Raw genomic sequence first — 13,356 nt, 5'->3', positions numbered from 1 at the left:
ACCCCCGGATGGCAGCTTTCCCCATGGACTCTGGTCAACTTGATAAGGCTCCTACCTGACCTTGCAGCACTTAGTGTCTGCACAGCACATGGTGCTGCGGTTCGCCCTGTATTTTATGTGTTTCAGTTGTTTGATATTTAATTGTCTCCAAAAAGATTATTAGTTATTAGCTCCCAGTTCATAGAGCCCACATCAGGGTCCAGGTCTTTGACTGCTTTTTCCCTCTGTGCTTGAATATATTGCAGAGCATTATTGAAAATAAATACATCTGGACAGAAAAGCACAGTGCTTGGTAAATCCAGAATGGTAGGGGATTTCTGTGGTAATTTAGAGGAAATTAAAATACCATTTAACTATTAAAGAGTAAAACCTACATATTACTTTGCAAAATCACACGCTTCCTGAGCTCTTGTTAACCGGATTGCTTATTGTGGGGAGGGGGTTCTCCTTTTTACAGTATGGCTTTTGTGTTAAAAGTAGAACACAGGGCTTGGATTTTACACATTATTTATGACTTTGTAATAGATATCTCCTCTCCACCTGCATTCAGTATTTCTTCTCAACTTCTTCTTTTAAAAAATAAAAAGTGTGTTAAAACTACCACAGGATATGTAAAGTAAAGACTGGTAATTAGGTAATTACGAGGTACTACAGTTTGCTGTAGTTCCTGGAATGTGAAGTCAAGTGGGCCTTGGAAAGCATCACTACGAACAAAGCTAGTGGAGGTGATGGAATTCCAGTTGAGCTATTTCAAATCCTGAAAGATGATGCTGTGAAAGTGCTGCACTCAATATGCCAGCAAATTTGGAAAACTCAGCAGTGGCCACAGGACTGGAAAAGGTCAATTTTCATTCCAATCCCAAAGAAAGGCAATGCCAAAAAATGCTCAAACTACTGCATAATTGCACTCATCTCACACGCTAGTAAAGTAATGCTCAAAATTCTCCAACTCTCCAATTCTCCAAAATTCTCCAACCATGAACTTCCAGATGTTCAAGCTGGTTTTAGAAAAGGCAGAGGAACCAGAGATCAAATTGCCAACACCCGCTGGATCATGGAAAAAGCAAGAGAGTTCCTGGTAAACATCTATTTCTGCTTTATTGACTATGCCAAAGCCTTTGACTGTGTGGATCACAATAAACTGTGGAAAATTCTGAAAGAGATGGGAATACCAGACCACCTGACCTGCCTCTTGAGAAATCTGTATGCAGGCCAGAAAGCAACAGTTAGAACGGGACATGGAACAACAGACTGGTTCCAAATAGGAAAATGAGTACGTCAAGGCTGTATATTGTCACCCTGCTTATTTAATTTATATGCAGAGTACATCATGAGAAACGCTGGACTGGAAGAAACACAAGCTGGAATCAAGATTGCTGGAAGAAATATCAATAACCTCAGATATGCAGATGATATCACCCTTATGGCAGAAAGTGAAGAGGAACTAAAAAGCCTCTTGATGAAAGTGAAAGAGGAGAGTGAAACAGTTGGCTTAAAGCTCAACATTCAGAAAACGAAGATCATGGCATCTGGTCATATCACTTCATGGGAAATAGATGGGGAAACAGTGGAAACAGTGTCAGACTATTTTGGGGGGCTCCAAAATCACTGCAGATGGTGATTGCAGCCATGAAATTAAAAGACGCTTACTCGTTGGAAGGAAAGTTATGACCAACCTAGATAGCATATTCAAAAGCACATTACTTTGCCAACAAATGTCCGTCTCGTCAAAGCTATGGTTTTTCCAGTAGTCATGTATGGATGTGAGAGTTGGACTGTGAAGAAAGCTGAGCACCGAAGAATTGATGCTTTTGAAGTGTGGTGTTGGAGAAGACTCTTGAGAGTCCCTTGGACTGCAAGGAGATCCAACTGGTCAATTCTAAAGGAGATCAGTCCTGGGTGTTCTTTGGAAGGACCGATGCTAAAGCTGAAACTCCAGTACTTTGGCCACCTCATGCAAAGAGCTGACTCGTTGGGAAAGACTCTGATGCTGGGAGGGATTGGGGGCAGGAGGAGAAGGGGACGACAGAGGATGAGGTGGCTGGATGGCATCACCAACTCGATGGACATGAGTTTGAGTGAACTCTGGGAGTTGGTGATGGACAGGGAGGCCTGGGGTGCTGCAGTTCATGGGGTCGCAAAGAGTTGGACACGACTGAGCGACAGAATTGAACTGACTGACAGTTTGCTGTGGTAGGGGAGCAGAAAGTGATCACTGTCAAACCTAGCAGGTTTCTAAGAGTTAGTGAAGATTACTGTAGGTAAAGGGATGTTAACAGTGCATGCAGCTGAGGCCAAGGTGTGTGTATGTTGGGTATATGTGGAAACCAAAAGATGGTTGGAGGTGTTAATCCTTTTATAATGTTGCCATTCTTTTGGTGGGTTCCATGTTTATCCTTCTTTAGGAGGACTCTCATACCTGCATGCCTTCACCTCTTTGAACTCACCTTCCCAATATCGATTACTTACTGGTCATGACCAACTACTGTTGCTGACACCACCCATACAGGTAATATGGCTTCAGTGCTGATAATTGACACTTTTTCATATGAAGGCTAGTACCTTGGTGTGTGTGTGTGTGTATGTACCATTTCTTCCTCTTCTGCTTTAGTCATGCATTAATACAGTAACCAATTTCAGCAAAAGTTTTGAAATTCTAAATAGTTAGTGTAAAGTTTACTTCTGGAAAGCTATATACTACTATTAAATATAGAGCAACACACATTCACTTGATCTTCACACTGGCTAGATCTTTAAGTCTTTAGGTAAGATAAAATAAAAAATAATGTTCTCCTAATAGGATGTAAAAGGGACTTTAATAAATGTTGTTGGTCAGTCACAAAATCATGTCCAACTCCTTGTGACCCCATGGACTGCAGCCCACCAGGCTCCTCTGTCCATGGGGATCTTCAAGCAAGAATACTGAAGTGGGTTGCCATGTCATTCTCTAGGGGATCTTCCCAACCCAGAGATTGAACCCTGAGTCTCCTGCACTGGCAGGCAGATTCTTTACTGGTGAGCCACCAGGGAAGCTCTGAGAGATATTACCTATATTTAAAATAACCCACATGACAATTTCCTGGCTTATTACCAGGTCCGCATCCATGCTACAACATCTCTTTTCCATGATCTGTCTGAATCTTATTTCTTATTCCTTTTTCCAGATTTACCTTAGAGCTTACCTTAGTGTTTTTTTTTTTTTTGGCCAGTCTCAGATCTCATATTTGCCTGCTGTCAGTCCACTCTAAAAACAAAGTTGCTTTGTTAAGACAAAGGATGCTCCTCCAGGGATGACTTACGCACGCCAGAGCTGTCAGAAGTTAGGCAGCAAATGTAGCATGTGTCTACTGTGATGCCACCAACATACAGTTTTTGTACATCTGCCTTCACGGAGGCTTATGTAATAGGAATCGGTGTCCCTACCAGCAGAACGGCTGACTTTTACTTTTCTTGTGTACTTGTCTATATCATGTGCATTTATGATAACTTGTGTGCCTTGTTTTTTGCCAAGATCATAGATATTGGTATGCCATGTGTATTTTTAAAATTAACTCTGTTCAAAGCAGAAGCAGGCAGAAGTTGCTCATTTTTGTTTAGGGTAGGCTGTAATGGTAATTATGCCTTTAGATATTCAGTGAAAAGCTGCCCTGCCCTTACTCTAGAAATTTATCATCTTGAGATGGTTTGTTCCCTATGTTTTTGTATTCTCGGTAATGTTTGTATAAGAATTCATACACACACACACACACACACACACACACACACACACACACATTTTCTCTTTTTCTCTCATGTATATTCACACACTTGACCAACAGGCATTCATAAACCAAACCTTTAAACCAAAAATATTCTTCCTAATGCTTAAAGCATGTCACACATCCAGAATTTATTAAATTCTTATATAATATTCTTACATAATATACTCAATTACACTTATATAAAAAGGCAGATTTTCTGGGTTCCTTTTGTAGTCAAAAGGAATTCAGTGTAAATTTAGTAGTTTTTTGGAAACACTGCCTTAGTATCATTGCAAAAGATTGCTTCCATTTTCCTTTAATCAGAACTTAGCAATTTAGTTTTATATAATATTTAACGTGATTATAATCTTAGACTTGTTCTGGATTTTGACCTTTTACTAAGTAACCTGTTGATAATTTTCTTGTCACTATTGATAGCTTTAGATTATTTCATTTGGGAGTAATAAAACTGTCTCTCTTAAAAAATATAAGTAGATAAGTAGATTTAAAACTTGTTGCTCTGGCCTTTTTCCCATCCTGGCTACTTCAGATTGCTAAAGTTATGGGATTTACAAAATAACAACTAAGGGAAAATTCAAGACCACAAGTTTGAAATGTTTGTTTCAGGAAGAGTTATAGATTTGTTCCTTTCTTTGGACCCTGTGGGGTGCTTTCTTTGTATGCTAAGTCCTGTCCAACTTTTGTGATCCCCGCCAGGCTCCTCTGTCCATGGGATTCCCCAGGCAAGAAGCAGGTTGCCATTTCCTTCTCCAGGGGATCTTCCCAACCCAGGAATCAAACCCTCGTCTCCTGTATTGGCAGGTGGATTCCTTACCCCTGAGCTGTAGAGCTCATGTTAATCCTGGCCCAGGTGGTCCCAGATGTCACTGGTTAGCTTTCAGGAAGCCTCCTGTAGTCCATCTTCTGGTCCCTTCTTCCCTGATCTGCTGGCTGCCTGAAGTGACCATCTCAACCCCCAGAGCGGTTCCATCTCTTCACTGCTTACAGAGGAATATATTTACTCTGCTTAAGTGCTTCTGGTCCTCCGAACCCGTTGTTATGTACGGACTGTTTTTATTGTCCATGAATCATGTTTTACTGCTCCTTTTTCTTTCTACCCCTTCTATTTTCTCCTGCCTCTTACCAATAAATCCATTGCCAGCTCCAAATGGATAAAGTAAAATAAATGAGGGTTTAGTTCTTGTGTAATTTTTGCCTCTCTCTTTTTTCTACCAGGCTTATCTAAACCCTATTACTGGTAGTGATTAGGAGAAAAGATAAAGGGTACTCACTCCCAGTTACCTACCCCAGATACAATGAGAAGAAAAAAAAAATTCTATATATAAATAAAATACTAAAAAATAGAACATTTCTAGGAAATCATGGTAACATTTTTTGAGTACTTTCTATTTTGGAAATTTTCTAAGCACTTCATGAAGTGTTTAAAACTCAGCAACTCAGGTGAAGTAAGAATTGTTTTTTGTTTTTTGTTTTTTTTGTAGCAAGCAGAACAATGTAATCGGCACCCACCTTATTTCTAGGAAGGTGAATTTTAAAAATACATTTGTTTCCTTTTAGTTAGTATTGGTGATAGAATAAAATACTTCAGGTACATTTCCTTCTCTATGAAATGTCAGAACTTTTGTCTTCTTGGGTCTTCCCCAGATCCATTTGCTACCGAAAGTTTGCTATTAAATTGTCAGGCTGCTGTGGAGCATTTTGTATCTGGTGATTTAAACACCTCCCTTCTTTCTGTACCACCCACTCAAGTTCATTCCAGGTGCCCTTAGCAAATGACTCCCAAGGCATTTAAGTGGCCAAAGCTCATTGACCAATGAGGAGAAGTGTGTCATGTATAATAGAGTTACGCAGTTCCTGGATCAGGAGCAAAGTTTGCTTAAGCAAAGCTTTTGTTACCATTAGCCTGTCGCATCCAGATTTCAAGACTGGAAAGGTAGGGGACACCTTATTTGTTGTAATTGGAAGAGAGGAGGAGATGGTTTTGTTTAGTTAAAGTAATTTAGATCAGGTTGAATAAACAAGTGATCCATTTTGTTTTTAATTGAGGGCAAAAAAAATTTTAGAAGTTTGTGAGAATTTCAAATGCTGCACAAGTTTGCCTTACCAGCAGCAAAACCAAACTTCTTAAGAACATTTAAAAAACAAAAAACAAAACAGTTTGTCTAGCATCTTTTCACTTTATCACACTTGAAAAAACTAGGTGGAAAAAAGTCATGTTTTCATAGATTGCTGCTATTTTCATTCTGGGATTAAAAGCAGGAATTTATCAGTAATATCCACATTTGTTTTTCAAAGTCATTTCAGACTCAGTTGTTACAAAAGAATTTTGTGTGATTATTTAAATGAGATAAGGAAAAATATGAAATTAATAGAATTAGCTCTTGAGAGTTACTACATAAAGGTTACTGATAATGACTGAGAAAAGTTCAGGTGTAAAAAGACTCTCATATCAATCATACTGCTTTTTTCAAGCCAACAGTAAAGTTTATGAAATGGAATTAGTTAAGTGTAGGTTTATATACTTTAAGCACTATATAAATTAGTTTCACTTTTATTAGAAGGAATAATTTAGTTATATTTTATATGCTGTTTAGATGTTCTAATATTAAAAAAGCCAGAGATAAAGAATCTTTATTTGCTTTTTTCTACCTAGAAATGGAGTGATCTGGATAGCATTTGAAGCTAATCCTAAAAAGAAAAACCCTTGTCATTATGAATAAATACGATGAATCAATGTTATAACAAAATGTATACATAAAAACATTTATTACTGATATTTTACTTATTCCTTAGCCTACATCTAAAGTTTAGTATCAGAAGGTAAGCTTAGGTTCAAAGAAAAGTAAAACTGGTTTCCCAAGATTGCTTTTTCATAGAGCTGACTTAATATGAGTTTGTATTTTATACAGAAATTAGATAATTGTTTAAATATACAACATATGAGAGATTCATTTGATTAAAAATTTTTAAAGTTTTAATGTGTAGTCAAAACTCTATTTTTGCCTAATTTATAAAAAAATTATTTAACACACATTCTCACTATGTCTAAATGTCCAATAATTTCAGTTATCTCAGATTCTCTCCTTTTTAAAAATTATTTTTATATGCTCCCTTAAAAAAGTTACATCCTGAAATTTTCTACTTTTATTAGATTTTTTTCATAATGCCACTTTATGAGAAGTTTACCCTCCAGATCTCCCTCTTGACTCTTCAGGGCAGGTGGAGATAGATGGAGCACCAGGCACACGGGGTTAACTATTCACAGCAGCCATCTTCTTGGGTACAAGTAAATACTATTTCTCAACTCCAAGCTGAGGTTCAAAGGTTTAGACTTAACTTCACAGATCAGAGGTCAGGCACGAATTGCTGCAATTTGTAGTTCAATTCTGCCGATATGACAGAATTTCACAGCTATGATGATTGCTTTTTCCACTTCTGCACACAGGCCAGGCCGGGCAGTTAACAGCATAATTTGTACAAGTCAGCCCTTGGCACCCAGGTTTAATAAGTAACTAGCTGGTGCCTTAGGTTTCACTGGTACAAGCTGCACATTATAAAAAGGGTCAAATGTCACACACAAGAAATGGAGGGAGTGGGTAGTGAGATTGCAGTAACCACCATTTATGAATCATACATAAAGAATTGGTAATTTGCGTTCATTTTAAAAAATAATTTCTGTGATGTTAGTGTTACTGTGTTCATTTTCTTTGCTATGAAAAGACAAAAAGACATAATTTTGTTAAATGTTAGCGAGAAAAAACAATCTGATTAGAGATTATTGACAGCCATAGACAGTGAAATTGCAGGCTCTGATTATGCCTTTCATAGGGTTTCTCGAAAACTTCCCCAAGCATGCCAGTTTTTCAAGAATCTAGGGGACAAGTTGGGTAACCAGGTATTTCTGAGCCCGTAATATTTATGAGTGTCTCACATTTTCTACTCTTCAGCTAAAAAGTTACACTCCTGGCTTTATTTCTAACCCAAGCAAGAATATCTTTTACTGTTTGAAGGTGGATATTGAGATTCTTCAGAAAACCCTTAGATGGTGGGCCTTGATAATCCATGGATTTGCTGTTCACAGTTTTGACTTCTCATAAATGACTCTAAAACTGCCATATAAATACATAGAGTGATCTGTCATTTCTGTTGTAACAGAAGTTTTCATTTTCTACTCCCAGACTGGGTAAGCAATTGGATTCTTCCATAGAGCACAATAATTAAGAGCACAGACCCCGGTCTCAGACCTCTTGGGTTTCAATCCCAGCTTCATTACTTAAAATTAAGGAACCTGAACAAATGAGCAGTCTCCCTCTGTTTAATTCCCTCATGTTCAGGATGAGTATAAACAGAATTTGCTTCATGGAATTGTAGTAACAATTAAATAAGTATACATGAAATGCTTAGCACAATGCCTGGCACCTAATAAGCACTCCGTGAATATTTGTTGTAATTAGTACTATTGGGACTAGCCTCCTCTACCCTGCAAATCATCCCAATTTGTTTATTATTTTTTCAATATTTATTTATTTATTTGGCTTCGCCAGGTCTTAGTTGCGGCATGTGGTACCTAGTTCCCTGACCAGGGATTGAACCCAGGCCCCCTACATTGGGAGCTCCGAGTCTTAACCACCGGACCACGAGGGAAGTCCATCCCACTTGTTTGGACTTGGTCTTTGCTCGGTTCATTTCAGGAGAGACATAAGATAAGGTATACTTGGCAAGGTGATCTGGGGATGTTTTAGGTGTATTCTTTTTTAATACCATGAGGAAGTGTGTTTTTAAATTCCTGTTTCAAGTCCAGCATTCTTTTGTATGCTAGTTTTCCCCCAACTGCTTTGCTGTCATATGGCAAAAGGTGTTAAAAAAAAAAAAAAAAGATAAATCCAAATCATCTGGTTTCTTTTGAGAGTTGTTTTCATTCTGCCGTTTGGTAAGAAACATTTGAGTTGAAAAAGAAAAAAATCCATAAATGATACCTTATCAGTGGGCTAAATTCTATTCCTGATGATATGTGTTATACTTACTAAAAGTCATGGTTTCCAGAATTGACTTTCCAGGAAAGTTTTAAAAGGTGATTTTTTTTTCTTTTGGCTATATTTTATTCCTATGGAACAGTAGCATTTGAACGAAAACATGATACTACCAATGACAGTATATCAATTATGTGCTTAGTATTGAAAAGGTAGTAACAGTCCCTCTCACTAATTAAACAGTGAAGCACCTACTGTGTGCTAGGATTGTGTGTGGGACACTGGGATTATAGCTGTGATCAGATCTGGATCCTGCCCTGGTCAAGTCTATAATTGACTGGAGAAGACTGCCATTATACCAACTACTGTAAAATTAAACCAAGTAAAATTGCCACTATTCTACTGTTTTTGTCCCCTCAGGGGGCAATTTCATTAGATTTGAGCCAGTGTTATGAGAGGGGCTCCAGAGATGACCTCTGAGGAGTGAAGTGTAAGGATGAGAACAAGCTAGCTAGGCAGGGCATTGGGGAAGATTTAAAGCTCTAGGAGTAGCAAGCGTTGGGGAAAAGTGACACAAGATGAGGCTGGGGAAGGAGCCAAAGTCTTCCTTACATCCCTTACTGAGGACATTGACTTTCTTCTAAGGGTAGTGGAAGAGAGGGTAGAGATTCAAGCAGGAGGGTGACATGATCAAATTGTGTGGGTTTGAATTAGTCATTAATTTTCTGCTGCTCTGGATCTGGTTGCTGCGCACAGGCTTCTTTTCTAGTTGCGGAGAGCAGGGACTATTCTCCAGTCGCGGTGCACGGACTTCTCTGTTGCAGTGGCTTCTCTTGTAGAGCGTGGGCCCTAGGTGCAAGACCTCCAGTTAGTTGCGGTGCTCGGGCTCAGTTGCCCCAAGCCGGGTGGGGTCTTCCCAGACCAGGGATTGAACCCATGTCTCCGTCATTGGCAGCTGGATTCTTAACCACTGGACCACCAGGGAAGTCCAAATTGTGTGTTTTTAAAAGGTCACTTTGCCTGTCTTGAGAGCCAGATTGATTGCAGCAGGCAGGAGTGGATGGGATGAAGTCAGCTGGGAGGCTGTGCAGCTGTCCAGGCAGGAGCTGATGGTTGGCAAGATGCTTTCAAAATGTAGTGTCTCTTGTTATCCTCGTAATGACTCTCATCTGTGGCATTAATATCAGCTTCAGTGTGCTGGTGAGGATGCTAAGGCCAGAAAGCTAAGTGGCGTGCCTGTAGAGGGTCTCAGGCTGCTGCTGGCAGAGCTCGAACCAGCACTCTGTTACCAGACTCTTGCTCCGGTAGTCTGGTAGCTTTAGTGAAAAGTGAAAGTGAAAGTCGCTCAGTCCTGTCTGACTCTTTGCGACCCCATAGACTATACAATCCATGGAATTCTCTAGGCCGGAATACTGGAGTGGGTAGCTGTTCCCTTCAGACTCGTATACTATTGTCCTGGGGTGTGGACAGTTGATTTATGTTTAGAACCAGTTTGTTTTTAAGAAACAGAATTCTCATTCTTGGTGGAGGACTGGGGTTGAGAAAGTTATTTTTAGCCTCAGTTTATGCTTGAGAGTTGAAAGAAGCAGAATGTGACATGGAACTTGATATTAGACTGGAGCTTCCTTTTGGAAAAAAGACAGTTATTAATTTCACATATTTATTTATACCTTGCCTCATTCCAAAAATAGATTTGAACAGCTTTCAAAAATACATATGGTAGACAAAATAGAGAGGGAGGAAATCAGGGCAGGCAAATGAAGATGATGCCATAGGTGTTGTAAGCCCAACAGAAGGTTGCCCTCGGATTCTACCAACTCTCTGTAACCGTATGGACCATAGCCCGCCAGACTCCTCTGTCCATGGGATTCTCCAGGCAAGAACACTGGAGTGGGTTGCCATGCCCTCCTCCAGGGGGTCTTGCCAAACCAGGGAACGAACCCATGCCTCTTGGTCTCCTGCATCGGCAGGTGGGTTATTTACTACCAGGGCCGCCCAGGAAGCCTATAATGGACACTATCTGTAGCTTTTTCACAGAACAAGGAGTAAAGGGTTGGAGTGAATGCATTAACCCAGTTTCTGTCTGGAAACTATTTTGTTTCTCTATGAACTTCCCCACAAATCTTATGTGACCTTCATCAAGACAGTTTACTCCATAGTAAAATGGAGGATTTATACTAGAGATGGACTTCTTAAATGGGGTGCCCCAGGACACCCAATATTGTGTCAGGATGAGTGTGGAGTGAAAGGAAAAAAAGTGGCCTGTGGGTTTTGCTTGAAGATTTTCATGATAAAATAGTATTAAAATATTTATGAAATGACTTGTGTTTGGAGTCATTCTGGAAAATCAGGTTTTTCGGTAAATAAATAGTCCTAAGTATTTTTCCCCCCGGGAAATTTTCTGTTACTTAAATTGCCATGAGAGGCACTTCAGTAGTCCTTTCCATCATTAAGACTCAGCACAAAACTATGTAAAACCTATAATTTCATTTATATATTAATAATTTGCTTCCACTTCATAGAGTTTACATCTCCATTACCATGACATTATTTTTCAAAGGGAAACATTTGCCATTATAGAGAGAAAGCTTACAATTTTGCACCAATATTATGTGCCAGGAATAGGGTTTTATAAGTATTTTCTCTGTTCTCCATACAGTCACAAAAGAAATTAGCTCCACTTTATGGATATGGAGAGTGAGGCCCAGAAAAATTTAGCAAGTTTGTCAGGATTCACTTAAATAGTAAATGAATAGTGCAGGAGTTTACATTTTATTCTGTTGTCTTGACAGGGAAGAATTAATTTCAGGACACACCTTGTAATTTCCACATTTATTGTTCTTTATCAAACACTGTGATGGTGATCATTAGGTATTATCTAGGATGCCGCATTTAAGAAAGGTGAGGGTTATATGCTTTGAGATGTACAGAGTTTAACAGCAATTATTCTATGATTTATTTGAGGGTGTAGCTTTATTTTTAGTAGATCATTAATAATTAGGATTAAAGCCAGTTCATGGCTTAGTTTTATTGCTTGTGTTGCTATAATGTTATGGATGCCATTGAATGCCTTGCCAGTCACTGCAATATAAAGATAGTTATGGTGGAATAATTTTGGAGCTGTAACTGACTATGTACGTACATGTTAAGTCATTTCAGTCGTATCCAACTCTTTGTGACCCCATGGACTGTAGCACGCCAGGCTCCTCTATCCATGGATTCTTCAGGCAAGAATACTGGAGTGGGTTGCCATGCCTTCCTCCAGGGGATCTTCCCAATCTAGGGATTGAACCCATGTCTCTTATGTCTCCTGCATTGGCAGGTGGGTTCTTCGCCACCTGGGAAGCCTGTAACTGACTTAAAAGGCTGTTTCATTGGCAGGTTCTAAATTGTGCTCTGTGGTTCTAAAGAACCTATGGTGTTCCCACACAGCCTGCATGGACGATGGAGCAGAATGGGTGGAGATGTTTCCCCATATCACCCCCTATTTCAGCTTAGCCAGCTCCTGTTTTATCCGTTTGTTTCTGTATCTAGGTAAATTTTTGGTGAAAGAAAGGATGCTACACCTTAAAAAAAAAAAAAAAAAGAAGCAAAACAAGTATTAAAAAACGAGTTTGAAAATTACTGGTAATCCAACTCTTTTATTTTTCTTCAGGGGAGCAAACTTTAGCTCAGCCAGGTAAAACGATTTGCCTAAGAACATAGAACAAAGCACAGCAGAGCTAGAATTAAAATCCCAGTCTGGTGCTGCAGCCACTGCACCATATTGGATTATGGCAGTCATCCGGGTCTTCAGATGGCTTCATGAGGGCCCTCTGTAGTTAGGTGAGAATATTCCTGAAGTTTGGCAGATTATATTAATATTTCCAGGTGTGAAATAAAGGTAAAAGTTTTGTGCTCAGGATATATATTTTTCACATATCCTTTTAAAATACCTTTCTCTTGAACTTAAGTTTCTTTTGAATGCTTTCTATATTATGACTTTCAAGATTATCCTAGGACTCTAAATCCTGTTTTTTACAGTACTCCATGCAAACAACATCCTCCAAAGTGTCTTACACATTTTAGGGCAGGATAACAAGTTTCTTTTATACCAGCTCTGATCAGTTGGTGATGGTTGGCCAAAGGGCTTGTTTCACTGGTTTTTGAGACCCTCTGGATCTAGCAGGAAAGAATGTGATGATCCATAGTGATGTGTGACGTAAGCCCCCAAATGGGGCTGGGGGAGTCCATGAGCTAGATAGTATCATCTCTTTAAAGGGGTACCACCTCTTCTTCTTGTGGATTTATAAGCATAAAATATAAGCTACATCTGTATTCATTCCTAAACGCTGTGGTGTTCATCTTGGAGTTGGGGTGGGGAGGCAGGGTTCTAAATAAGACAGAAGGGAAAATGCAACAAAGGGAAGAAATTGGTCATTTTCTTATGGCTGTTGCCTGTTTCTTCAAGGACAGGAGGAGGAATAAAAGGTTGCGTTTCTTGATCTGAAGAGAATATGATAATTAGAGTAATAGTAGTTTAGGTATTTTAAGAAAATGGCCCCAAATTCATAATGCATGTATGAAAATTTTATTGAAATAGAAAACATTCCTAGCAGGTTTTTTTTTTTTTTTTAACTCCTTAG

The sequence above is a fragment of the Budorcas taxicolor genome, chromosome 6, assembly GCF_023091745.1.
Source record: "Budorcas taxicolor isolate Tak-1 chromosome 6, Takin1.1, whole genome shotgun sequence".
NCBI classification, from domain to species: domain Eukaryota; kingdom Metazoa; phylum Chordata; class Mammalia; order Artiodactyla; family Bovidae; genus Budorcas; species Budorcas taxicolor.
Note: the sequence above shows the minus strand (reverse complement) of the source record.